This window comes from Oryctolagus cuniculus, unplaced genomic scaffold (assembly GCF_964237555.1).
Source record: "Oryctolagus cuniculus unplaced genomic scaffold, mOryCun1.1 SCAFFOLD_35, whole genome shotgun sequence".
NCBI lineage: Eukaryota > Metazoa > Chordata > Mammalia > Lagomorpha > Leporidae > Oryctolagus > Oryctolagus cuniculus.
Window position 1 is genome coordinate 1,923,433 of NW_027208301.1, and position 27,722 is coordinate 1,951,154.

General features: G+C 45.1%; 1 long non-coding RNA gene across 1 annotated transcript; it reads left to right on the forward strand.

The window, feature by feature from the left end:
* The first annotated feature begins 971 nt into the window (after positions 1 to 971).
* LOC138848191 (uncharacterized) lies at positions 972 to 27,638 on the forward strand. The gene is made up of 4 exons (XR_011385991.1): positions 972 to 1,300; positions 5,811 to 6,012; positions 21,653 to 21,829; positions 22,694 to 27,638. It is a non-coding gene; the product is annotated as an uncharacterized lncRNA (long non-coding RNA).
* The last annotated feature ends 84 nt before the right edge of the window (positions 27,639 to 27,722 follow it).

Here is a 27,722-nt window from a genome sequence, read left to right on the forward strand (position 1 = left end):
GAAAAAGAAAAGAAAAGAAAGAAAGAAATCCTATTGTTAACTTTTGCTCCTCACAATCAACTTCATAGGGGCATCTGTGGAAATTTACAGTAGGTTTTTAAGAGAGCAGGGAAGCCCCAGGTCTCTGTTCTACCATTAGGCTGAGGCAGAGCTGAAGGACTCAGGTGCTGACCACCAGGAGGAATCAGAAAACTTAAGCCTTGTCATTGATCTAGCAACAAGCCATGACATCTGAAACCAGAGGCTGTCAACTCTTCCATGACTTCACCACACCAAAGTAATGGGGGAAAATGGTGATGAAGGAAGGTGCCTGGGGTGCCTGTCTCACAAGGAATTTAATGTGGACATGCAGTGAACAAAGCAAGATTTATTTACATGAGAAACCTCTTGCCACAGCAGCCACTAGGGGTCCCCAAGAGAGGGAGACCTGAAAAATGGAGTGGAGTTTTTTAACCGCAATTTGGATGAGCAGAATAATAACAGCTAACAATTAGTCAGAGGCTGGGGACAAAACCCATCAACAATCCTGTCTAGCTTGTTCTTGATAAAACAAAAATCCAGCTGAATAGTAGGATAGGCAAATTCTTTCTATTCTCCTGATAAAACTAGATGCTCAGAAGGGCAGAGCATTGCTTCCTTGCTATTCTCATGATAAAATTAGAAACTGGGGGAGTGGGATCACCACTTCTGTCTTGCTAATAGACAGGTTCTGGGGAGAAGCAAGCATCTTGTCCACTCTTCCAAGGACTCCCCATTAGGCCATTTAGTCCTTACACCAGCACCCCTTGCATTACAACCTCTTTATAAGCCCTGATCACCCTCCTCCAACAGCATGGTAACCCTAATGAAGGCATCCTACCTTCCCCTAATCTTGTGAGTAATATTTGCAGAAGAGTTTCGCAAGCCTACTGAAAGAAAGGAGATGATTTGGAAGGGCAGGCTTTTGACAGAGAACCCTCCCCCAACTGAGGTAGAAAGCACCTCCCTCCTGACACCCTGGACTCCCCTGACTGTCTGGTGGGACCTTCCTCAGAACAAAGCCTGAAAATCTGCATAATTGTCAATTGAATAGACTCATTGTTTTATTTCAAGCCTGGTGCTCCAATTACTGCTGTCCCTTTAAACATCCTCTGTGCTGTGCGGTTGGGTAGAAAAAGGCTTCTTTGGATTGGGAGGACTTTCTTTCCCAAGACTGCAGCTGCCTTCTGGAAATACACCCTTTCCTCTGGCCAGCACTCAGCTATGGCGAATTGAAGCGGTGAGCATCCAGAGCCGGATTATGTGTCTGGAAACAACACTGGTGAGCTAGCCCAGAAGTCCGCGATGTATTTTTGTTGTTGTTGTTGTTGTTGTTGTTATTTAAAGATTTTATTTATTTATTGGAAAGTCAGAGTTACACAGAGAGGAGAGGCAGAGAGAGAGAGAGAGGGAGAGGCCTTCCATCCGATGATTCACTCCTCAGTTGGCCATAATAGGTGGAGCTGCACCGATCTGAAGCCAGGAGCCAGGAGCTTCTTCCGGGTTCTCCCACACAGGTTAGGGGCCCAAGGACTTGGGCCATCTTCTACTGCTTTCCCAGGCCATAGCACAGAGCTGGATGGGAAGAGGAGCAGCCGGGATGAGAACTGGTGGCCATATGGGATGCTGGCACTTCAGGCCAGGGCATTAACCCACTGAGCCACAGCGCTGGCCCCTGGAATGTATTTTTCAAGTGGCTTAACCCTTTCACATTAGTAAGGACAGCAATGGTCACTTGTACCTCCACTCCAGAGCCACTTTTGAGCTAACATTTTGGCTGGGACTCTGGGGACATCCCCGCAGCTTCTGAGAGCACTTTCTCTCCGGGACTTTCCTTTCTGTTCCCGCTGTGGCATTAGCTACCTTGCGGGGAGTCAATGGCTCCCCTTTGTGTCCGGAGTCTACAGCTCTGAGACTGGGTAAGTTGAACCAGGGTCATACCTGCAATTTCTGTCTCTGCTCTTTGGGCTCATGGCATTTGGACCTGGTTTAGGTCATTTTTTGTGGTACTGGTGTGTAGGAGATGGATTCTAAGATTTTTACTTCAGCCTCCCTGTGAGGAAATTTGGATATTTTTTGGAAGAGTACTCATTTGGTTGTTTGTATGAGGATTTCTTCCTCTTGGGTGAAATATGAGTGGTTCAATTTAATTTTCATCCAAAATCACCTTGAGTCGCATCGTGGCTGATTGGGCAGGATATAGTTAAGATCTTATGACTAAGAAAAACATGGTGTTCTATTGTAATATTGCATGGCCTGCATATGTGTTAAATTTAAGAGAAGGTGGTTGTTAAGTGGGATTTTTTTTAAAGATTTATTTTATTTATTTGACAGAGTTACAGAGAGAGGTAGAGGCAGAGAGAGAGGTCTTCCATCTGCTCGTTCACTCCTCAGATGGCCGCAACAGCCGGAGCTGAGCAGATCCGAAGCTAGGAGCCAGGAGCTTCTTCTGGGTCTCCCACATGGGTGCAGGGGCCCAAGGACTTGGGTCATCTTCCACTGCTATCCCAAGCCCTAGCAGAGAGCTAGACTGGAAGTGTAGCCGCCAGGACTAGAACCGGCGCCCATATGGGATGCCGGCACCTCAGGCCAGGGCGTTAACCCACTGTGCCACTGTGCCGGCCTCATTAAGTGGGATTTTTAAATGTTTATTTTATTTGAAAAGCAGAGTTAGAGAGGCAGAGGTGGGGGGGGTGTCCTGTTAGGAAAAGAGGCACAGAATAGAGAGGAGGTAGTGTATGAATTTATAGCCGGACCAAATTTATTCAGGGAAAATAAATCCGTACAGATGGTAACCAACTGCAACTGCCCACGTACCCATGATGGAACACCTGACAGAAGGCCCTGACCCCCAGGGAAGGCTGGGGATGGGGGTGAGGTAGGGGGCAGGAAGCAGAGGGGAATTCCTGGAACTGGTCTTTCAGGTGGCTGTAAGGGGTGGAGTATGAAGACAGCAGAGTGTGAGACCCAATTGAGGTGTTTTGTTTTTTTTTTAAAGATTTATTTATTTACTTGAAAGTCAGAGTTAAGCAGAGAGAGAAGGAGAGGGAGAGAGGGAGAGAGAAGGCTTCCACCCTCTGGTTCACTCCCCAGATGGCCACAATGGCCAGAGAGAGGTACATCGATCTGAAGCCAGGAGCCAGGAGCTTCTTCTGGGTCTCTCCCATGGGTGCAGGGCCCCAAGGACTTGGGCTGTCTTCCACTGCTTTCCCAGGCATAGCAGAGAGCTGGATTAGAAATGGAGCAGCCAGGACTCAGACCGGCACCCCTAAAAGATTCCTGCACTACAGACAGCGGCTTTACCCGCTATGCCACAGCGCAGGCCCTCCAATTGTGTTTCTAGGTCAAAGAGTACATTCCAATGTTTATCTCTTTCGCTCAATGCAGGAGAATGGCTGAGGCTTATGTCCTTCTTCCTTGTTCCATCAGGTCCTTCATCCACTGGTTTACTTCTCAGATGGCTGCAATGGCCAGAGCTGGGCTGATTTGAATCCAGGAGCCAGGAGCTTTCTCTGGGTTCCCCCCCAACACACACCCAATGCAAGGGCCCAAGGGCCTGAGCCATCCTCCACTGCTCCCCCAGGGCCACATCAGAGACCTGGATCACAATTGGAGCACCCAGGACCAGCCCCAATGGGCACCCACATGGGATGCTGGCACTCACTGCAGGTGGCTGCTTTACCCAATATGCCACAGCGTCAGTGGGTTTCTAACAGTAGAGGTTTTGTGAGAGTTCTGGTAAATGGGATGGAGTAAGCATTTAAATCCCTTAAACCTTCCAGCAACTGTGTCTGTGGCTGTTGATGCCCAAGGAGACAGGTTAGGAGTCCTTGTCAATTTAGAAAATGCAGAAGCTTCAGCTCTGCCTCAGCCCAGTGGTAGAGCAGAGACCCTGGGGCTCCCTGGTCTCTTAAAAAATCTATCATAGGGGCCAGCACTGTGGCTCACTTGGTTAATCCTCCACCTGCAGCACTGGCATCCCATATGGGTGCGAGTTCTAGTCCCAGTTGCTCCTCTTCCAGTCCAACTTTGCTGTGGACCAGGAAGGCAGTGGAGGATGTCCCAAGTGCTTGGGCCCTGCACCCACATGGGAAACAAGAAGCACCTGGCTCCTGGCTTCATTCAGATTGGCACAGCACCCGCTGTAGTGGCCATTTGGGGGGTGAACCAATGGAAGGAAGACCTTTCTGTCTCTTTCACCGACTCTGTCAAATAAATTAAAAAAATTTTTTTTAAAAATCTATTGTAAATTTCCACAAAGGCCTCTGATAAAATTGACTGTGAGGAACAAGAGTTAATAAAGCAATAAAAGATGTTTTTCCAACAGAGTGCTTACTGAATCTGAAATGAGGATATAATTATCTTTATGTATGTTAGTGTCCAGTACCATCACTGGGACTGAAGTTGCTTTCTGAGTTAAATGCTCAAGTAAATTTTTCAGGAACAATAGGGTTAATTGAGGTTACTAACAGCAGGAAGTAATTATATTCAGTTGATTGGAGCTTTTAAAAAGGAATTTTAACCATACTAAAGCCATCCTCCTTCTCTTTTCCTTTTCACATTTTATATAGCAAAAAACAATTACTGATATTGTATATTGCCTGAATTACTCTGGTGAATAGTAGCATTTGTATAATGGTGGACTTTTGCCCCAGCTGACAAAGAAGCCTTCACCCAACTGATGCTGAGCCCCCTGGTTAAGAGGCCTCATCAGAAAAAAGCTTGGGCATTTACATATTGTCAATTAAGGTGACTCATTGTTTTATTTACCTCCACCTGAAGCTACCCTTGTCCTTTAAGAAACCCTTAAGCAGTTATGGTCTGGGACAGCAGTAGAAGATGGCCCAAGTCCTTGGGCTCCTGCACCCAAGTGGGAGACACAGAATGATCTCAGGCTCCTGGCCTCGGATTGACACAGCTCTGGCCATCACAGCCAATTGGGGAGTGAACCTTTGGATGGAAGACCTCTCTCTCTCTCTCTCTATCTCTACCTCTTCTTCTAACTCTGACTTTCAAATAAATAAATAAATCTTAAAAAATTAACCCTTTAACAGAGATAGAACATTTTATATCAAGAGCTCTCTCGTGGCTGTGCTGTGGCATATAGAGCTGGACCTCCACCTGTAGTGCTGACATCCCATGTGGTCACTGTTTCATGTCCCTGTTGGTCCTCTTCTGATCTGGCTCTCTGCTTTGTGGCCTGGGAATGTGGTGGGAGATGCCCAGGGGGGCTTGGGACCCAGTACCCATGTGGGAGATATGGGGAAGGCCCTGGCTCCTGGCTTTGGATTAGCCCAGCCTCAGCCATTGTGGCCATTTGGGGGTGGTTCAGCTGGTGGAGGACCTTTCTCTCTGGCTCTCCCAAGATGCCAGCTTCTAGAAATAAGCTCTTCTTACCAACATTCATCCCTGTGCAATTGGCTACCCACATGGTGAGCCATAGGGCCTGATTAAAAGATTTAAAAAGAGTTGCAGAGATTTCTATATTTTTCTGTGTCATAATGTATGCTATGCATTATGTGTGTGTACTGCTGTATGTGTAAAAGTTGGTTGTGCTTATTTGTGTTATTTAAAATCACAACGTAATTTTCACCTAAGCACAAACAACAGATGAAAAGATGATGCAGTGTTCATTGCTTCCTATGAAGTCCAATTTAAAGTTGTTCTGTGGCAAGATCATGACTTAAGAGAATAACCATACTTATCTAATATGTTAGTTTCTCAGGCAATGTAAGTATAATGGCTGAAAAATGAATTGGTGGTCTTTGCTGTGGCACCTTGTGCATCCTCAGGTCCCTGCAACCTAAGGGATGTCTCCCTCTCCTCACCTTCCTGAGAAATAGACTCAAGTATGCACTGACTGGAGAGGAGGTAGAGAAGATAATGTAGCAGTGCTGGGTCAGAATCCACAGCAAGGTTCAAGCTGATGCTGCAAGCCTTGCTGGATTCATGGATATGTGTGAGATGGAGCAAACATCAGCATCAAGCCAACAGGTGAGCATTTCTGCCTGATCTTTGACACCACAGGGCCATCTTGCTGTTCACTACATCACAGCAGAAGCCACGTGGTGGCAGACATGAGCTGGAGGTGGTATACAAACTGAACACACACTGAAGAGAATGCCCAGTATGAGCTGTGCAAGGTGAGGAGGATGACTGTGGGTACAAAGGGAATCCCACCCCGATGGCTCATGATGCTTGTGCCATGCACAACCCAGATCCTCTCCTCAAGGTGATCACGGATGGATTACAGATTTGGGGACCCTATGCAATTAGACCTGAGGTTTTCCTGCCCAGGGATAAGAGCATCTCTGACTTAGAGTGGCTGAAGAGAGATAAAGCAGTGTAACAGCTAGAGAGACCAAGGGCTACTCTGCAGTAGGATGACTTTTTTTGAATTGCTAAATGTAAAAGATTTTTCTAAATACATGTACTCTTGGCTTAAAATATATAGAAGCCATTGGGCCTTTTGGTAAATTTTTTTTTTTGACAGGCAGAGTGGACAGTGAGAGAGAGAGAGAGAAAGGTCTTCCTTTTGCCATTGGTTCACCCTCCAATGGCCGATGTGGCTGGTGCACTGCAGCCAGTGCACCATGCTGATCTGACGGCAGGAGCCAGGTGCTGTTCCTGGTCTCCCATGGGGTGCATGGCCCAAACACTTGGGCCATCCTCCACTGCACTCCCTGGCCACAGCAGAGAGCTGGCCTGGAAGAGGGGCAACCGGGACAGAATCCGGTGCCCCGACTGGGACTAGAACCTGGTGTGCTGGAACTGCACGGTGGAGGATTAGCCTAGTGATCTGTGGCACCAGCCTGGTAAATGTTTTCATAAGTTGTTAACATATAGCTGTTCAAAATTACTTGCTAAGTTTTCACTAAACAGTAAGTTACCAAGGACAAGAAATAATTTTTTCAGATTTATTTATTTAAATATTTGCAAAGCAGAATAACAGAGATGTTGCTCCCCGTCTTTGTGGAGGAATGACACCAAACCCTGCCTAGGCTTCATTTCCGAGTCACGGCACCATTATGTCGCTCCCCCTCTTTGTGGAGGAACGACACAGGACCCTGCGCTGTTTTTTTGTCTGCTCGGCCCTCCCCGGGTTTGCTGCTGGTTCTTCCCGGGTTGGCTACCATCCCTCCACCTCCGTGGAGGGGCGGGCCCTCTGCCACTTTCCCCACTTCTGCCGGGGAGTGGCACACCACCGGCCGGCTCTCTTGGGGGCTGCACAGGTGTTCCTTCAGATAGATGTTCCTGGTGCATGTTGTCTCTCTCCTCCTTTATAGTCCTCTTCCACCAATCCCAGCTCTGCTACCCACACGCCGAGTACGCTGCTCTCCTCCAATCAGGAGCAGGTCCTACAGTTTATTGGTTGAACTGGAGGCAGCTGTGTAGAAGCTGTTTCCTCCTCTCCCAGCGCCATATTGTGGGAGAGCAGATGCATAGAATAAGTCTTAATTCCAGTAACTTAGTCTAGTCCGAGTTGCTCCCAGTTGCTCCCCACAGATCCCCCTTTCTTTTTATTTTTGGCGTTGATACATGCCTGTCTTCAGTGCCCCACGGCACACACTCTGCTCTGCTTGCTAGAGTTGCCCACAGGTGCTTACAAGCCCTACCAGTCAGGCAAACCGAATCCGGGTCCTCTCTTCGCCATGTTGTGAGGAGGTTTTAAGGCGCTGATGCGTGCCTGTGTTCGGTGCCCTGCAGCACATGCTCTACTCTGCTAGAACTGCCTGCAGGTGCTTACAAGCCCTACCAATCAGGCAAACCAAATCCAAGCCTTCTCATTGCCGTATTGTGGGGAGACTTATTGGTGTTGATAACGTGCCTGTCTTCGGTGACCTGCAGCGGGTAAGCTGCTAGCCACCAGCAGGTGCTTATTGTATTACTAATCAGGCAGACCGAATCCAAGCTCTCTCATTGCCATGTTGTGGGGAGGCCTTATTTTTCTCTTTCTCTATCTCCGGGCATTCCTATTTCTCCTATTTTACTTCTATCTGCCAGCATTCCTATTTCTCTCATTTTACTTCTAAACTTCTATTTCTCTTATCCCCACGGCTTCCTGGTGCCTGCCCCGAGGCTGCTTCTCGGTGCCTCACCTGCGGCGGCTTCCCGGCTCTGCACGGCTCGGCTTTGCGCACTCCGCGGTCTCCACGCCCTTTGCGCGCTCCGCGGTCTCCACGCCCTTCGTGCCCGCACCTCGGCCTTCGCGCCAGCCCCGCGTTCCCTATCTATTCACGCCCCGTGCTCTCTCTGCATGCGGCGGCTTCTGTGAATCACACAGCCCAGCTCACGTTTCTGCCACTGGCATTCAGTCTAAGTTCCCCGGGCTAACCTGATGAATTCAACCTAGCTCACGTCTGCGCCTTTCGGTTTGGCTTCCCGTCTTCCGCTCCCCAGGCTAATCTGACGGATTCCAACCTGGCGGCCCACGTCTCTGCCTCTGGTTACAGATTTTCGCCTTTTGCTCCCCGGGCTGACTTGAAGAATTCCAAGCTAGCTTACGTTTCCGCCTCAGCCTGCCCCCGCGCCTACATCCTCCCTAACATATTTTTCTCTACCCGGTATGTTTCCCTAAGTTTTCTTCCAACAATATTCTCCTCTCATTTCTCCTGGCTTCTCCCCACAGTCCGTGTCCGAGTCTGTTTGTTCTAGCTTTCCCACAGTCCGTATCCGAGTCTATGCCTAGGCTTTCAATAGCTTCTTCCGGCACCTTTTCCGTCTGGCTTTTCCCTAGGCTCTTTGCTAGTCTCTCTCTCTGGTATTTTCCCGCTTCTTCCCACCTAGGTTTCCTATCCGAGTCACGGCACCATTATGTCGCTCCCCGTCTTCGTGGAGGAATGACACCAAACCCTGCCTAGGCTTCATATCCGAGTCACGGCACCATTATGTCACTCCCCCTCTTCGTGGAGAAACGACACAGGACCCTGCGCTGTTTTTTTGTCTGCTCAGCCCTCCCCGGGTTTGCTGCTGGTTCTTCCCGGGTTGGCTACCATCCCTCCACCTCCGTGAGAGTGGGAGGAGGCGCCTGGCACAGGTGTTCCTTCAGATAGATGTTCCTGGTGCATGTTGTCTCTCTCCTCCTTTATAGTCCTCTTCCACCAATCCAAACTCTGCTACCCACACACCGAGTACGCTGCTCTCCTCCAATCAGGAGCAGGTCCTACAGTTTATTGGTTGAACTGGAGGCAGCTGTGTAGAAGCTGTTTCCTCCTCTCCCAGCGCCATATTGTGGGAGAGCAGATGCATAGAATAAGTCTTAATTCCAGTAACTTAGTCTAGTCCGAGTTGCTCCCAGTTGCTCCCCACACAGAGAGAGGGAGAAGGAGAGAGAGAGAGAGAGAGAGAGGTCCTCCATCCTCTGGTTCACTCCCCAGAGGGCTGCAATGGCTGGACCTTGCAGATCTCAAGCCAGAAGCCAGGAGCCTCCTCCCACTCTCCCACATGGGTGCAGGGGCTAAAGGACTCTGGGCCACCTTCTCTGCTTTCTTAGGTCATTAGCAGGGAGCTGGATTGGAGTGGAGTAACCAGGACTTGAACCAGTGTCCTTATGGGATGCCAGCACTCCAGCACTGCGGGTGGAGGCTTAACCTACTATGCCACAGCACCAGCCCCAATAAGAAATAATTCTAAGTCAATATCCCAAAGTCTAGAATTTTTGAAAGATTTATTTATGTATTTGAAAGGCTGAGTTAGAGAGACAGAGACAGACATCTTCCATCTACTGGTTCATCCCCAGATGTCTGTAATAATCAAGCACTGGGCCAGACTGAAGGCAGGAGCCTGGAGCTCCATTCAGGTCTCCTACATCAGTAGCAGGGGCCTAAACACTTGTGCCATTTTCCTTTGCTTTTCCCAGGCCATTAGCAGGGAGCTTGATCTGAGGTAGAGCAGCTGTGATATGAACCAGTGCCCATATGGGATGCCAGCATCACAGGTGGTGGCCTTACCCATACATCACAACACTGGCCCTGACATTAAGAATTTTCAAAGTGGGGGCAGCATCATAGGTTAAGTGCAGTCTATCATACCTGCATCCCATAAGAGTGCTTCTTTGAGTCCAGACTGCTCCACTTCTAATCCAGCACCCTGCTAATGTGCCTGGGATAGCAGAAGGTGGCCCAAGTGCTGTGACCCCTGCCACAGATGTGGGAGAACCACATGGACTTTCCTGGCTTCTGGCTTCACCCTGTCCCAGCTCTGGCTGTTGTAGATGATTGGGGAGTGAACCAGATAGACAATCTCTTTCTCATTGGTTTTATTTTTCTGTAACTCTGTCTTTCAAATAAATAAAACTAGGATTTAGTCCCCTGTGTTAAATCAGTAGTTTTTTTAGAAAATATAAATATTAATGATAAATATTTGCTAGAGATTTTTAATATTGGATTTTAAAGTATGATAACTTTCTAAAAAGGATTTATTTATCTGAAAGGCAGAGATACAAAGTGAGAAAGAGGAAAAGAAAGAGCTCTTCCATCCAATGACTCACTACCCAAATGGCCTCAATGGGTGGGGGTTGGGTCAGGCAGGAGCCAGTAAGCAGGAGCTAGGAGCACCTGCTGAGTCTCCTACACAGCTGCAGGGACTCAAGTACTTAGGCAACCTTCCTCTGCTTTTCCCAGGTGCATTAGCAGAGAGCTGGATCAGAAGTAGAGCAGCTGGGACTCAACTGAGCCAGAGTCCACATGAGATGCTGGCACTGAGGAGGAGGCTTAACCTTCTATACCACAGTGCCTAAAATTTTGATAGAGAGAGAAGGAGAGGGAGAGGCAGAGTGAAAGGTCTTCCATCCATGGTTCACTCCCCAAATGACCGCAATGGCTGGAGTTGAGCCAATCCAAGAGGAGCCAGGAGCTTCTTGTGGGTCCCCCATTCTCAAGCACATCTTGCTCTGCTTTCCTAGGATTAGCCTACTACGCTCCAGTGCCTGGCCCCTCTAATAACATTTTCAACCATCTTCTCAACTGCAGCTTCTTACAGTTCCCATTTGGTTGACTCCTTTCCCACAACTAGCCATCTCTTATAAGCTATTTTCTCCTCCTTTATTGTTTAGTTATGGCCTGTCATGAGAAATGCTTGTATTTACAGCTGATATTGTGGCACAGCGGGTTAAGATGCTGCCTGTGATGGCAGCAACCCATATGGGCACTGGTTTGATTCCTCGTGGCCCACTTCTGATTCATCTCTGAGCTAATGCACCTGGGAAAGCAGGAGAGGATGGTGCAAGTCCTTGGGACCCTGCACCCATGTGGGAGACCTGGATGAGTCTCCTGGCAGTGGCTTCTGCCTGGCTCAGTTCTGGTTGTAGTGGCCATTTGGCTAATGAACTAGCCAATGGAAGATCTCTCTCTCTCTCTCTCTCTCTCTGTAACTCTACCTTGGAAATAAATTAATCTTGAAAGAAATATTTATCTTAGGAGACTAGGGATAATAAGAGTACTTGATCTTTACACCTAATTTTTTAAAAAGCTTTATTTATTTATTTGAAAGTCAGAGTTACACAGAGAGAGAAGAGGCAGAGAGAGAGAGAGACAGGTCTTCCATCTGCTGGTTCACTCCCCAGATGGTCGCAACAGCCAGAGCTGTGTTGATGTGAAGCCAGGAGCCAGGAGCTTCTTCCAGGTCTCCCAAGTGAGTGCAGGAACCCAAGGACTTGGGCCATCTTCTGATGCTTTCCCAGGCCATAGCAAAGAGCTGGATAGGAAATGGAGCAGCTAGGACTCAAACCAGTGCCCTTATGAGACGCTGGCACTGCAGGCAGTGGCTTGACCCGCTACGCCACAGCACCAACCCCTACACCTAATATTTTTTAAGCTTTCTTTTTATTTGAAAGGCAGAGTTTACAGAGAGAGGGAGAGACAGAGATCTTTGGTCTACTGCTTCACACCCCAAATTGTCACAATGGCTGAACTTGAGCCACAACGGCCAGGAATCAGGAGCTTCTTTTGGTTCTCCCACCTAGCTGTCAGGGGCCCAAGGACTTTTTCATTTTTCATTGGTTTTCTAGGCACATTAGCAGGGAACTGTATCAGAAATGGAATAGTCAGGGCTAGAATCAGTGTGCATGTGGAATGCCTGTGTCACAGGTGGTGGCTTTTACACTCACGCCACAACACTGGCCCCTACACCTGACTTTTCTAGATGTATTTAAATTGTTCTATGGATTTTTTTCTGCTTTTTTTTTTTTAACAGGCAGAGTGGACAGTGAGAGAGAGAGACAGAGAGAAAGGTCTTCCTTTTTGCCATTGGTTCACCCTCCAATGGCCACCATGGCCAGCGCTCTGAGGCCGGTGCACCGCGCTGATCCGATGGCAGGAGCCAGGTGCTTCTCCTGGTCTCCCATGGGGTGCATGGCCCAAGGACTTGGGCCATCCTCCACTGCACTCCCTGGCCACAGCAGAGAGCTGGCCTGGAAGAGGGGCAACCGGGACAGAATCCAGTGCCCCCACCGGGACTAGAACCCGGTGTGCCAGCACCGCAAGGCGGAGGATTAGCCTAGTGAGCCGCGGCACCGGCCCTTCTGCTTTTGTTTCTAAGGTGTATTATTTTCTTTAATTTTGATGTATTTATTTATTTGAAATGCAGAGTTACAGAGAGGCAGAGAGAGAGAGAGAGGTCTTCCATCTGATAGTTCACTCCCCAGATGACCACAATGGCCAAAGCTGCACTGAGCTGCAGCCAGGAGCTTCTTTTGGGTCTCCCACAGGGATGCAGGGGCCTAAGAACTTGGGCCATCTTCTGCTGCTTTCCCAGGCCATAGCAGAGAGCTGGATCAGAAGTGGACGTGAACTGACCCCCATATGGGATCGCAGCATTGCAGGCGGTGGCTTTACTTGCTAAACCACAGTACCGGCAACAGGTGTAATCTTTTCTAAGTTTTTTCATTCTTTTATAATGTTGAATGCTCACAGCCTCCAGTGTCTAAGTTTGGGTACCTTTCCATTGGGTTTAACTTCTAAGTAATCTGGAGGAGCTTCCCATTAGAAGAAACACAGCACAAAAGAATTTTGTTTACCTTTTGGTTATTACAGAAGGGAAAGAAATTTTGTGTTTTGTCAAGATTATCTCATGTATTCTCTGACTTTGGGTTTAGAAAACTGAGTTTTCAGAGTTGAGATTTTTAATATATTTTAAATGTCTATGTCTATTAATTACATATTCAATATACTTAATATATTTATACATAATTTGACTTAATATTATGTAAGTGATTATTATAATGATCAGGGATCCTATGTGGTTTTCCATCCACTGTTCACTCCCCAAATGACTGCAATGGCCAGAGCTGAGCTGATCAGGAGCCAGGGGCCTCTTCTGGGTCTCCCATGTGGGTTCAGGGGCCCAAGGACTTGGGCCATCTTCTACTGCTTTCCCAGGCCACAGAAGAGAGCTGGATCAGAAAAGGAGCATCTCATATGGGATGCTGGTGCCACAGGCCTGGTCTTTACCCTGCTGTGCCACAGCACCAGCCCAGAATAGCAGGCTTTGACCCAGCTAACAAAGGAGCTTCAGCCCCATCAAAACATCTTCACCTGGTTGATGCCTTGGATATCCCCAGATGAGCACTTATTAGTGCAAAGCCTGAACAGCTGCCAAATTGTCAACTAGATAGAATCCCTTTGATTTCTAACCTCCATCTGAAGCTACCCATTTTTTTAAAAAAAGATTTATTTATTTTATTCAAAAGGAAGAGATAGAGAGGAAGAGATGGAGAGAGATTTTCCATCAGCTAGTTCATTCCCCACATGGCTGCAATCACCTGAGCTGGGCCAGACCAAATCCAGGAGTCAGAAGCATCTCCCAGGTCTCCCAAGGGGGTGCCAGGGGCCCAAGCACATGGGTGACCTTCCACTGATTTCCCAGCTGCATTCACAGTGAGTTGGATCAGAAGCAGAGCAGCTGGTGCCCATATGTGACAGTGGTACTGCTGGTTGTGCCTTTACCCCATATACCAGTGTCTGTCCCTCGACCCATGTTCTTAGAAACAGCTCTTGATGGCTTGTTGGGTGGAAAGAGCACATTTTAGATGAAGAGATCTCTTTCTCCCCAAGATGCCGGCCTCTTGAAATAAATGCTTTCCTCTCTGGCGAATCCAGTTGTCGAGAAGCAAGGGCCTGATTACTGTTCAGTAGCCTTATTTTCTGCTGACTTTACATAAAAATATAAACACCCACAGAATGCTTACCCAAGTGAATGAATGGGCATTTGTCAGTTCAGGTGTCTTCCTGATTTCTTCCCCCACTGCCCTCAGAAGTGACCAGGTCTAATTCTTTGTGGTTCTTTTTGTAGTTTGCGATCTGCTTCTTCCAAAGAAGAATTTTGCTTGTGTTTGTCTCTTGGCTTTTCAACTTTTCAGGATGCTGATACTAACTATTGATATTTTACACTAAAAAGATGTCTTCCTTTTTTGCCTTGAGTGTTTTTTCCCCAGATTTTTTTCTTTTTTTTTCTTTTTGACAGGCAGAGTGGATAGTGAGAGAGAGAGACAGAGAGAAAAGTCTTCCTTTGCCCTTGGTTCACCCTCCAATGGCCGCTGTGGCCAGCGTGCTGCAGCCGGCGCACCGCGCTGATCCGAAGGCAGGAGCCAGGTGCTTCTCCTGGTCTCCCATGGGGTGAAGGGCACAAGCACTTGGGCCATCCTCCACTGCCTTCCTGGGCCACAGCATAGAGCTGGACAGGAAGAGGGGCAACCGGGACAGAATCCGGCGCCCCGACCGGGACTAGAACCTGGTGTGCCGGTTCCACAAGGTGGAGGATTAGCCTATTGAGCCACGGTGCCGGCCTCCCCAGATGTTTCTATTCTAGGTTGTCGTTCAGGCAGTTCACGTCAGTGGTTCCAGGAGTTATGGAACGTTGCTTTCTTCTAGATTATTATTCGATGTCTGTGACTGTTACTTTTTTTAATTCCCCACCAGTGCTAATGCATGGCAAATATTTTAAATATGTGAGAAAAATATTGTTAGGCTGCAGGTTGTGGATAAATTCATATTTAATATGAAGTATTCATAGAGTGGAGGGATTAACTAAATTTTCATTGATGTCTATTTTGTGACTTGTCCACACTGGGATGACCTTATTTTCTTATTCCATCTAGTAGTAACTGGCATCTCTGATTATTCATTACTAAATACCAGTTTCCAGTGACTTGGTATTTCCACTTTTATATTTATTTGTACTGATTACCACTGATGTATCTGTAATGCCCATTCAGTTGTATGGATTTTACTCTGCACGGATTGATGCTAAGGAAACAGTGTACTATCCTTTTGGAAAACTGCCTTCAGTTTCATTGTGTAACACTTAAAATTTTTCTGACCTAAATCCTAATCAGAACTGAAGCTATCTTTGTGTTTATCCTACTCTTAATGTACTTATATATTTTCACTTGAAAAAAATGGAATAATTTAACACATTAGTGGTGATAAATATGTGTGTAGAAGTGAAATAAACCTCACCACCATATGCATTCTATCATGTAGTTGTTTTTGATGATGGTGGAGTCACCATGTTGTAATGCAGATCTTTCACATTTCATATGCAAGTGAAATTTATTCATTCTTAAATATTTATTTATTTGAATGGGAGAGTGACAGAGAAAGAGATCTACCATCCTCTGGTTCACTCTGCAAATGGCTGCAATGGGCTGGATTGGGCTGGGCTGGGCCTAAGCCAGGACCCTAACTCTTCATCTGGAGAATACCTGAGCTCCATTTGGGTTTCCCACATGGGTGGCAGGAGCCAGGTACTAGGACAATCATCACTGCTTTCCTAGACATTAGAAGGGAGCTCAATTGAAAACAGAGCAGCTGATATTTGATACTCTGCTGGATGCCAGCATCATAAGTAGGAAGTTAATCTTGATATAGCGCTATAATGCTGGCATCCAATTTTTTCTTTAATTAACTCAGAATCAGATCATCTGTTCGTGTCTTTATATTTAAAATGGTTTTCTTACAGATCACACATAGTTTGGTCTTGGCTTTATTTTGGCTGTTTCAATCTCTTTTAATTGGTATATTTAGATAATCCACATTGAACACGATAATTTATATAGTAGAATTCATTAAAATAGGATATTTTAATTGTTCTCTTTTGCTGTCATTTTTCTTTAATGTCTTATTTATTTTCATTTATTTGAAAGGCAGAGACAGAAAGACCTTCTCATCTGCTGGCTCACTGCCCAGGGGCCTGCAGCAGCTGTGGCTAGGACAGGCTAAATCCAGCATCCGAAAACTGCATTTGCAGCTACAATGTTTATGGGGGGGACTCAAGTACTTGAATCATCATCTCAGGATGAACATTAGCAGGAAGATGGATCAGGTAGGACAAGCAGGCTCCAGCAAGGCACTCCAGTATGCAATGACGTTATCACAAGTGGCATTTCTTACCCTCAAACCTCCCTGCAATGTCCACAGTAAGCAAATCTATTTTAATGTAGCGCATTTGTGGTTGCTTGTGTTGCAAAGTTTAGAAATAGGGAAAAGAGCAGAAGACAGCCAAATTTTTTTTTACATTTTTAAGCTTTTATTTAGTGAAAGAAATGCATAGGAGAATGAGAACCCTATCTACAGGAGAGAAGCAAATCTGAATTCATGCTGAGTACTAGGAACCAGCCACATGGAGGAATATCTAGGCCAGGAAGCATGGGGTGGGTGGCCCAAAGGCCATGAGCCCTGGACGTGCAGCGCCGCAGCAAGCCCCATACTGGCAAAAGGCCAAGGAAAGGAGAGAGAAGGACACCATGTCCCAGACTTTTATTCCACTTCCAAAGGGGAGAGGTTAATTAACCTGATTGGCCAGTGGAGACACAGGTGTGGCCAGGTAGGGGTATGAGGTCACACAGGGGCATGGTGAAAGTGTGGTCTTTTAGCTCACACACCTAATGAATTTTATTCTATATGCCTGCCTACAACATTCTCCCCTCAGAGACCCCATTCTCTTAATCCTAAGGGACGTTGAGGGGCTTAGAGTCAACATCTCTTCTGTAGCTGCATCCTGCTTATGAGTGGAGTAGTACATTTCTTTCATTTATTCTTTTATATATTTTAGGCAGAGACACAAACAGATACAGTGCTTTCATCCTCCAAGGCTCACAACTGAGTCTGGGCTAAATCAAAACCAGGAGCGGTGGGGCAGGGATTGTGCTGCATCAGTTTAAGCTGCTGATTGGGAGGCTCACATCAAATACCAGGGTGTGTGTCTTGTCTACTATGATTTTTTTTAAAAATTATTGTTTTCCAATTAATGTGAAATGTAGTTTGTCATATTTGATATCTAGAGCTATGGTGAAGTGCATTGACAAATATCAAATGATTTGTAGACGTCACAAACTCTGGTTTATTTATTTATGTTTGAGTAGGGTTATTTAATTCACCACATTTATTTTAAAAGTTGTATTTTGAGACCCATTTCAGAAACCACAGTTGATTTGGAACAAACACTGTTTTGGAAGACTTTTCCTTGTTCATGGTTACACTTTTTCCCTAATAATCTCTATGGATTGTGTAACCAAATGTGGGCATTATACAAGTTTTTCACACTTAGTATCAGCTACTTATATGCTACAAAATTTAGTGTGAATCTATTTCTATCTGAAGCCAGGGGCCAGGTGCTTCTTCCTGGTCTCCCATGCAGGTGCAGGGACCCAAGCACTTGCGCCATCCTTCACTGCCATCCCAGGCCACAGCAGAGAGCTGGACAGGAAGAGGAACAACCAGGAGTAAAACCCGGTGCCCATATGGGATGCCAGCACTGCAGGCAGAGGATTAACCAAGTGAGCCGCAGCGCAGGCCATCCCACCAGAGACCACAATTTTCCATGTTTCCATCATTTTACACTCAAATCCAGAATCTAGAATAATGCCAGGCAACCGTGTTATCTCCAGATGTAGCCTCCCTTGATACATAGACCTGTTAACAGAGGAAACAAGTTATGTGCCTTCTGTGTACCCCATGTAGAGGGTGAAAGCATGAGTAAGATAACCAGAGTAACTCTTCAGGTTTTCAGATTCCTTTATGATCTGAAAAAAGCAGGAAGTCACGAAGGGGGGGGTCATCATAGCAATTTGTCTATCATGGAGGCAGAAATAGGGAGTGACCTAAGTTCACATGGCACACACTCTACTGAGGCCTTGATTATGCATCCTCACTGCACATGTCCCTGCCCTCTGCAGTATCCTTCCTCTGCAATCCACATTGCAGCCTTTGGCAAAGACTCTCGGGGTTAGATTGCTTAGGTGTTGTATTTCCTATCTATCACCCTTGGCCTCTATGGCTTAAACCCTCAGTACTTTTTGTCAGTTGGATTGCTTCTGACAATAAAAAGTGGACTTAGATATATGTTTTCATAGTTTTAGATGGAGTCAACCTTTTTTTTTTTTTTTTTTTTGACAGGCAGAGTGGACAGTGAGAGGGAAAGACAGGGAGAAAGGTCTCCCTTTTTCCATTGGTTCACCATCCAATAGCCACTGCGGCCAGTGTGCTGCGGCCGGTGCACCACGCTGATCTGGAGCCAGGAGCCAGGAGCCAGGAGCCAGGTGCTTCTCCTGGTCTCCCATGCGGGTGCAGGGCCCAAGGACTTGGGCCATCCTCCACTGCACTCCCAGACCACAGCAGAGAGCTGGACTGGAAGAGGAGCAACCGGGACAGAATCCAGTGCTCCGACCGGGAGTAGAACCCGGTGTGCCAGCGCCACAGGTGGAGGATTAGCCTAGTGAGCCATGGTGCCAGCCTGGAGTCAACTTTTTGAGATGATGTTTTAATCTTTCATTTTATGATTTTTTTAAACATGTTTTATATATGCTTCATTCTCCTTTCCTTTGGCCAATTTTGAGCATTTGAAAGCATTTGAGGTCTATTTAACTGTTCACATATTAAACAGTGTTGTCATGGCCATAACCTTCAGGTATCAGTTACTTTGGAGATGACAGATTGCTATCATTTCCCAAAGGATTGCTTGTACTTTTTAGAAGAACTGGAGGAGGCAACGTTAAACAATAATATATAAAATAAGAATACTCTCTGACTCCCACTATTGTCCAGCAGTGGTCATGTTTCATCTTTTTTTAATGGTTTATTTATTAAATTGAAAGAAAGAGTTACAGAAAGAGGAGAGAAAGAGAGGTTCTGTCTGCTGATTCGTTACACAAATGGCTGCATTGACTGCTGCTATGACAGTCTGAAACCAGGATCCTGGAGCTTCTTCCATATCTCCTACGTGGGTGGAAGAGACCACACCCTTAGGTTATCTTCTGCTTTCTGATACCTTAGCAGGGAGCTGGATGGGAAGTGGTACAGAGAGGTTTTGTACTGGCACCTATATGGGATTCCAGTGTTGCCAGCAGTGGATTAACCTGCTACACCACAATGTTGGCTCCAATATTCTTTTTTTATTGAACCAACCAAATAGGTGTTCTCAGGAGATTCTTTGAGTCTTGCAGGTATAAATTGTGTGCAAATAATCTTTTTTTCAAGACTTAAAAATTAAGCTATAGCCTGTAGTGCCAGCATCCCATATGGGTACCAGTCTCACTTCTTTGCATCATATTCTTGTTGATTTTTTTTTCCAATTTCAACTTCCTGTGCAAGTGTCCACACAGTCTTTCATGTACACATCATGGAATTGAACTCCACTTTCAACCCTCTGCGTAACCAATTCGTACCAAATTGTGTTCATGCTTCCTGTCTTTTTCTTCACTATTCTGACTACTCTATGCCTAATGGTTGGTCATCATGTCTTCTCCAATTCTTCCTCTCTATTTCTTCATTCTCCTTCCAGACGTTGACTCTCAAATTCAAATCTTCTGGGGGCCGGTGATGTTGCACCAGCATCCAATATGGGTACCCGTTTGTGTCCTGACTGCTCACCTTCTGATCCAGCTCTCTGCTTGTGGCCTGGGAACATAGTGTAAGATGGCCCAAGTGCTTGGGCTCTGGCACCCACATGGGAGACTTTGAAGGAGCTCCTGGCTCCTGGCTTCTGAGTGACTCAGCTCTGGCCATTGAGGCCATTTGGGGAGTTAACCAGCAGATGGAAGAAATATTTTCTATCCCTCCCTCTCTGTGTCTGTAGTTGTACCTCTCAAATAAATCAATAAAATCTTGTCCCTTTGATCTGTTATTTTTAAATATTTATTTTTATTTATTTGAAAGATAGAGTTACAGATAGAGGTAGAGCCAGAGAGAGAGAGAGGTCTTCCTTCCACTGGTTCACTCCCTTAATGTCTGCAACAGCCAGAGTTGAGCTGAACCAAAGCCAGGAGCCAAGAGCTTCTTTTGGGTCTCCCACATGGGTACAGGGGCCCAAGCACTTGCGCCATCTTCCATTTTTGCTTTCCTAGGCCACAGCAGAAGCTGGGTTGGCAGTAGAGCAGCCGGGACTCAAACTGTTGCCTGTATGGGATGCTGGCACTGCAGGCTGGGGCTTTAACCCACTGTACCACAGTGCCAGCTCCAATAAAATCTTTAAAAAAATGCACATCTTCTAAGATAACTTTCCAAGTTTATGTGCCCTGTTTGAGGACATACACAATATCTTTCATGTAAACAATAGCAATTACATTGATTTTTGGAAGAAATATGAAAAAGCTTATAAGTATACATTTGTTTATAAATAATTTTCAAAAACAGTGATTCATTCAGTTAACACTTCTTTGAACATGTTTACTGTTTTTTTCTCCTCACAGTCCAGGACCACTCACCTAGATATGGTGCATTTGTAGTTCCCATCACTTGGTCTAGTTTTTTCTTTGCCTTTTTGCCAGTGTGTTTTGCAATTTTATATTCATGAGGACACATTGATGAAGAGATATGTCTTTTCTGTGAAGTGTAACCTGATGATCCAAAAAAGTTTTATTTACTACTTCTTTATTTATTTGAAAGAGAGTTACAGAGAGAGAGAAAGAGATAGACGTCCCATCTGCTGGTTGTCCCCAAATTGCTATAATGACTGGGGTTGGGCCAATACCTGCCCAGAACTTCTTCCAAGTTTCCCAGGTGGATGGCAGAAGTCTAAGTACTTCAGCCATCTTCCACTGGTTTTCCAAATTTATTCACAGGGAGTGGATAAGAAATGGAGTAGGGTGGCTCATATTGGTGCTCATGTGGGATGCTGTGGGTTCAGATGGTAGCTTAATCTGCTGTGGCACTATACCATCCCCTAAAATTTATTGTTTAATAGATTTATTTAGAAAGAGAGAGAGACCTTCCATCATTAGTTCACTCCCCAGATGGTGGCAACAGCTGGAACTGGAACAGATGGGAGCCAGGAACTTCTCTCAGGTCTCCCAGGTGGCTGCAGGGGCCCAAGGACATGGGCCATCTTATGCTTTCCCAGGTGCATTAGCAGAGTGCTGGAAAGGAAGTTAGCAACTGGGTCTTAAACAGGTTCCCTGTGGTTTTACACACTATGCCACAAGGCCATCCTTCCAAAGTTTTTTAAACATTGTTAGCCTGATCTACTTTGAATGGACGTCTCACTTGATCTAACACCCTTCAGTTACACATTACACTTATGTCTACAGATTACACTGTGATCTTTTACTGAATAAGGGAAACTCTATTATAGTCAATTTCATAATTGCAAGGTTAATATGAAATTGATATGTTTTGTCATTTTCCTTTCTGTTGGCCTATAGCATACAAAAATTAGCTTCATCTTATATAAGAGGCAAGATAGACATAAAGAGAAGAATGAACTCCCTGACATCCTTCTTTGTGACCCAGAGCTGATACCGTTCGGAGAAATGCACTGTTACAGGTGTGGACTGTGGACTTCACCCTGGAGGAGCAGCAGGACCTGGACACTTTAAAAGGTTTAATATTATCTGTACCCCTTGTGTAGCCCCTGCATTTCCAGGCAAAAGAAGGAAATCATTTTGCTGATGGAGCAACTGTGTTCAGCATTAAGCAGCACAATCCTTTGTCTCTGACCCAGGTGAAAATACAAAATCCCCAGGATATTCAAACATGCTGCCTTCTTACAATTGGTATGTAGTAAACCCTGCAGGGTTTTTCACCCTGCCAGCCAACAGACAAGAGCATGTGAGTGGTAAATCTGAACTGGCTCTTCCTGGGCTTGGCTTACATGCACAGCAGGGGTTGTATGACTGTCCCAGAGGCATCAGCAGAGTCCAAAGAGGATCCATATGTGAGTATGGTGGTTGATGGCAAGGTTCAGAGATTGTAGGGTCTTGGTGGGGAGGCATCCTTGCCACATGCTAGCATCACAGCACTGCTTCTTTCCTACATGAAGATGGGGAGAATTACCCCTTCCTGTCTCCACCTTCTCCATTTTACTGTTTATTTCTTCTGCTTTCTTGTTTCGGCTTGAGTTTTCTCTGAAAAAATTTTTTTAGCTTCAAATGTTAGAATTATAGCTATGCCACAGTGCTGGCCCCTCAAGTTTTATCCTGCTATGGAATGCATGAAACATTTCTCTGTATTAATACAAAAAAGTTTAAAAAAAAGTTTTAGTCCTGTATAGATTATATTGTTCTTTCTTTCTTTTTTTTTTTTTTTTTAGTGTAACCTGATAATATTTGCCTTTATAAATATTCAACTGAAAAATAGTTGTAGATACTTTAGGGTATGATGTGATCATTTGATGTATGTTAATTCTGGAATATTCAAATGAGAATTATTCACATTCTCTCTCTCTTTTTTTTTTTTTTTTACAGGCAGAGTGGACAGTGAGAGAGAGAAATAGAGAGAAAGGTCTTCTTTTGCCATTGGTTCACCCTCCAATGGTCACCACAGGCAGTGCGCAGCAGCCAGCACACCACGTCTCCTCTAATATCAAGGAGATAAGGATGCCTGCCCTCATCATTTCTTTTGCTTGTAGCAGTGGAACTTCAAACTAGAGCTATTAGGCAAGAAAGAGAGCAAACTGATAAAAATAAGAACGTAGTAGAATTAGTTGTCTGTTACATGGCATGTGTACCATTAACAGAGACAGCAGGGGGTTGATGCTTCAAGTCGTCCCTTTCCCTCACATGAGAAACTTAGATTGAACTCTCAGATCCTAGCTTTGACTTAACTCATCCCCAGCTACTGTGATCATTTGGGGCATGAACCAACACGTGGCTGCTCTCTGTCCATCCATCCCTTCCCTCTTTTGGAATTTCAAATGTCAAAAAACCCTAATGAGTCCATTACAAATGTTAGAACTCAGAAACATTACAGAAGATAAAATCAAACCAATGCACTTGCAATGAAAATTTCAATGTTATTCTTTAGGGATGTTTTTAAGATTTATTTGAAAGCAGAGTCACAGAGAGACAAAAAGGGAGAAGTAGAGTTGTCAACTAGTATTAGGGCACATGTATTTGCCATTTTCAGTAATGGAAAGAAGTTTGCAAAGTAGCTTGCAATATATTGGAAAGGATATAGGAAACATGAACATCATGAAAGAACTTGACAGTATAGTTGGACAAGAGAATACACTTGCTGTTCAAGTGCACATGTAATACTCTGCAGAAGAACTTTTGCTAGGTCACAAAAGAGCCTAAATAAACTGAAAAGATACAAATAAAACAATGAATGTTCTATGACCACAGGGATTTATCTTGAGTGTCAATAACAGAAGGACCTTTGAGAAGTGCACATATATATGGAAAATAGCAACATATTCCTAAATAGAGAGCTATAGAAAATAGATAACAAGTGAAAGTAAAAAATACAAGATGATAGGAAATGAAAATAAAACATAAAAATAGGATGCAGTTAAACAGGTTACGAATATGATCCCTCTCAATTCCTATAGCTTTTTAAGTGCTAAAATGGAAAACTGGGATCACTTCAACTCTGCTATTCTTCATTGTGTAGGGTGGTCTGTAAGCAGTTTGTCAGTGTCTAACAAAAAATGTATTAGTTGCATCAGAAGTCCAGCAGAGGGCAGCAAGAAGCCACTGAACAATGAGTTTGATCCTGAACTCACCCAAGAGGTGCACATTCTTAATCCACCAGGTGGTGTAGGTGCTGTGCCTACAGCAAATACAAGAACATTTTTCCTTCAAGACTGTGCTAAAGAAGCACCACTGCAGCTTCTGGAAGACTTGGGGCCATTTCCACATGGAGGAAATGATCCTGCACATGAGCCTTGTTGCAGTCCAGGATGTTTCTCATTTTTAAAAAATTTTTATTTGAAAGGCAAAGAGAGACAGACACATACACATAAACAAAGAGAGAAAGAGGGAGAGATAGTGATTTTGCATGGGCTGGAACTTGCCAGGCCAAAGTCAGAAGCTGGTCACTCATCTGATCTCCCATATTGGTGGCAGAGAGACAACTATTGAGCTTGCTGCTTCCGTGGTTGTGCATGTGCAGGGAGCTGGAACAGAATCAGTACTGGGACTTGAGACAGACAGCACAGTATGGAATGTGGGTCTTCAACTACCAGGCCAAGTGCTTATTCCCTGGGAGTTTCTCTTAACTAGCAACAGAGAAGCAATCATTTACTAAGATGTTCCTGGGTGGCTTATTTATTTTTTTCATATAAAGTCAATTATCCATCACTGAGTGTTTTAATCAGATGAAGCTACACTGGGCTATGTTGTTTTTATATGTATCCCAGAGTGTTTGGGAGAAGAAATCCCAACACAGATTCAGAGATTGGCAGATAATGAAAGTGTGATAACAAATTTATCAGGATTTTGCAGTACAGACTTGGGGAGCACTCACTGCTGGTTTAGTCTGAGGCAAGAGGAAAAGATGTGAGCTCCTATACTAATGCCTTCATTAATTCTCTATCACTGACTTTTTAAATCTGGGGAGGGAGTGTTGAGTAGTGGCCCCCCAAAGCCACACTGTATTTTTTTCTATTTATTTTATTGGAAATAGGTACAGAAAGAGGTAGGGAGAGTGATAGCTAGAAAGATAGCTGTGTCTTTTATGCACTGGCTCACTCACAAAATGCCAATTGCCAGAGTTGAGCTAATCCAAAGTCAGGAGTTTGTCCTGGATCTCCTACATCAGTGTGGAGGCACAAGGACTTGGCCATCCTCTGCTACTTTCCAAGGTGCATTGCCAGGGAGCTGGATTAGAAGTGGAGCAGCCAGGCTCCCATATGGGATGCAGATGCTACAGGCTGGTGCACCACAGCACAAGCCCAAATCAGTAATTTGCAGCTTCAAATTATTTCTAAATATTTTCAAAAGCAGAGGTGTGCAATATAATCATGGCTGATGCTGTGGTATAGTGGGTAAGCCACCACCTGCAGCACTGGCATCCCATATAGGAGCTGGTTCCTATCCCAGCTGTTCCACTTTCAATTCTGCTCCCTGTTAATGCACCTGGAAAAGCAACAGAAGATGGCCCAACTGCCATCCATGAGAGACACCTAGAATGAGTTCTTGGCACCTCACTTTGGCCTCTAAGCCCCAACTATTGTGGACATTTAGGGACTGAACCAGCAGATGGGTGATCTCTGCTGTGTCCAGTCTATCTGGAATTCAAAGAAAAAATTAGTTTAAAAATGTAAGGGAATGGGATTTGGCATAATGATTGGAGCACTCCTTGAGAAGCCTATCTTTTATGTCAGCATGCCTGGGTTCAAGTCCCATCTCTGCCCTTATTGCAGGACATACCTCCAATCTGGTTGGTGGTGTTGCTGTAGAACCCCTAAAACCTGTATATACTTGCCCAACACACAGTAAGCCAATCACTGGCTTTGGTGTGGTGGAGTAAAGAAGTATTTATTTTAAAGACCAGATGAAGGAACTTAACTCCAGGGCTCCCCAGGAAGTTAGAGGCAAAGATTCTTATAGATTGAAATTAGAGGTGACAGATGCATGTTCAGCTTGTGTCCAGGTTCCTGATCGGTTCGTGATGCTTTTGACCTTCATCTTCCTAGTTGAAGATGCTATATTCTTTAGGGAAGTGTAATGGTGTTCAAGTGGGCGTCAGTGAATCTGGGAGTTTACATACAATTGGTAGTTATTTGCTGCCCCAGACTGGGATGTTTCCTTACCTAGATGTGGAACTCCCCTAAATAAACCCATCCAGACAATATTGGCCAGCAGGCTTCTATCTGTTGTAGAAAAGTGACTTCTTGTGTGCAGGCCAGCTGTATCATTCCCTCAATTCAGTGAATTATTTTTGGTACAATATGGATAAGGACGCCTTGGTCTAAGGGAGACAGAGGAGATGCTTGGTCCTGCTTTTGTTTTATAGGGGTTTCATTTTAGATGTTTTTATTTTTTGTTACTTCTCCATCCTTAGGGAAAAGGGACAGTGATTGGTTAGACTGCTTCGTGAAATTTGTGGGGTAATGTGGGGGTATTTTTAGGATGAAAGGAGAGGAGGTTGGAGGCATTTCTTTTACTTACTCATTTGCTTACTTACTAGTTAACACAGAGAGAGATATCTTCCATCTGCTGGTTCACTTCCCCAGGTGGCTGCATCAGCCAGGGCCACAAACAATGAGTCATCTTCCAAGGCCATTAGCAAGGTGTTGGATTGGAAGTGGAGCAGCCAAGACTGAAAGCAGTACTCATATGGGATGCTGGGGTCATAGGTGGCAATTTTACTTGCTACACCACAACATCAGCCACCATAGGCATTTCTTTAAGAAAAACACTTGCTAGTTCTGGGTTTTGCTGTAGCAATCTTATATATAAATAGAAGGGTTACACAGCCAGTTTCTGCATAGCTTTACCTTGCAGGTATATAACCATTCTACAGCGTTAATAAAAGCAACATGCTAGTATTTCTGTACCTCAAATGAAACCAGAGAAATTAGTGATTTTTCTGCCAGAAAACTTCCAGTTTAAAACCAGGGATAGTCACTGATTAAGATTTGTGTGCATGTGGCTGGCACTTTGGTGTAGAGGGTAAAGCCACTGCTTGCCTTGCCAGTATCCTATATGGGCATGGGTTTGAGTCCCAGCTGCTCCACTTCTGATCCATCTTGCTGCTAATGCACCCAGGAAATGAGCAGAGGATGGCCCAAGTACTGGGACTCTGGAACCACTTGGGGGACCTGGAAGAAGCTCCTGGCTTTTGACATTGGATGGGTCCAGCTCTGGCTGTTGCAGCCATTTGAGGACTGAACCAGCCACTGGAAGATCTCTCTGTCTCTTTCTCTCTTTGTAACTCTGTCTTTCAAATAAATGAATATTTAAAAAACAATAAAAAAGAGACTTAGAGTAAGACCAGACATTGCAATTTAAGACATGTTGAGTTGGAAAGCAGTTCATACAGCAGACTCATGGAATGACAATCATTTTATATAGCATAGTGACCTCAGAATGAGCCCTTACAGCATTCTTGTATGGTTGAAAAGCCCATGAAAACATTTCAGGCATTGAATTCTAAGACACTGTGGCAAAAATAAAAAAAGTCCTACATGAAGGATTGCCATGAATGATACCCCAGTGGAAAGAAGGAGCCATCCAAGAAGAATGTAGTTTTCTTTGAAGGGAGGACAGAACTTCCATTTTGCCTTTGGCTTTGCCTAAATACTGACAAAGACTGTGGTCTCAAAAGGCTTCCTTAGCCTGGGCAACTCATGGCAAGAGTCTTGGGTGATCACTGACATCATACATAAGAGATTCAATTGTTAAATTAGAGCAGGAGTTGTTGTACACTTACTCCGCATGCAAGACCTCAGTCCTAAATGAGTCATTGTATATTTATTTGAAAGTTACACAGAGGAGAGGCAGAGAGAGAGAGAGAAGTCTTCCATCTGCTGGTTCACTCCCCAATTGG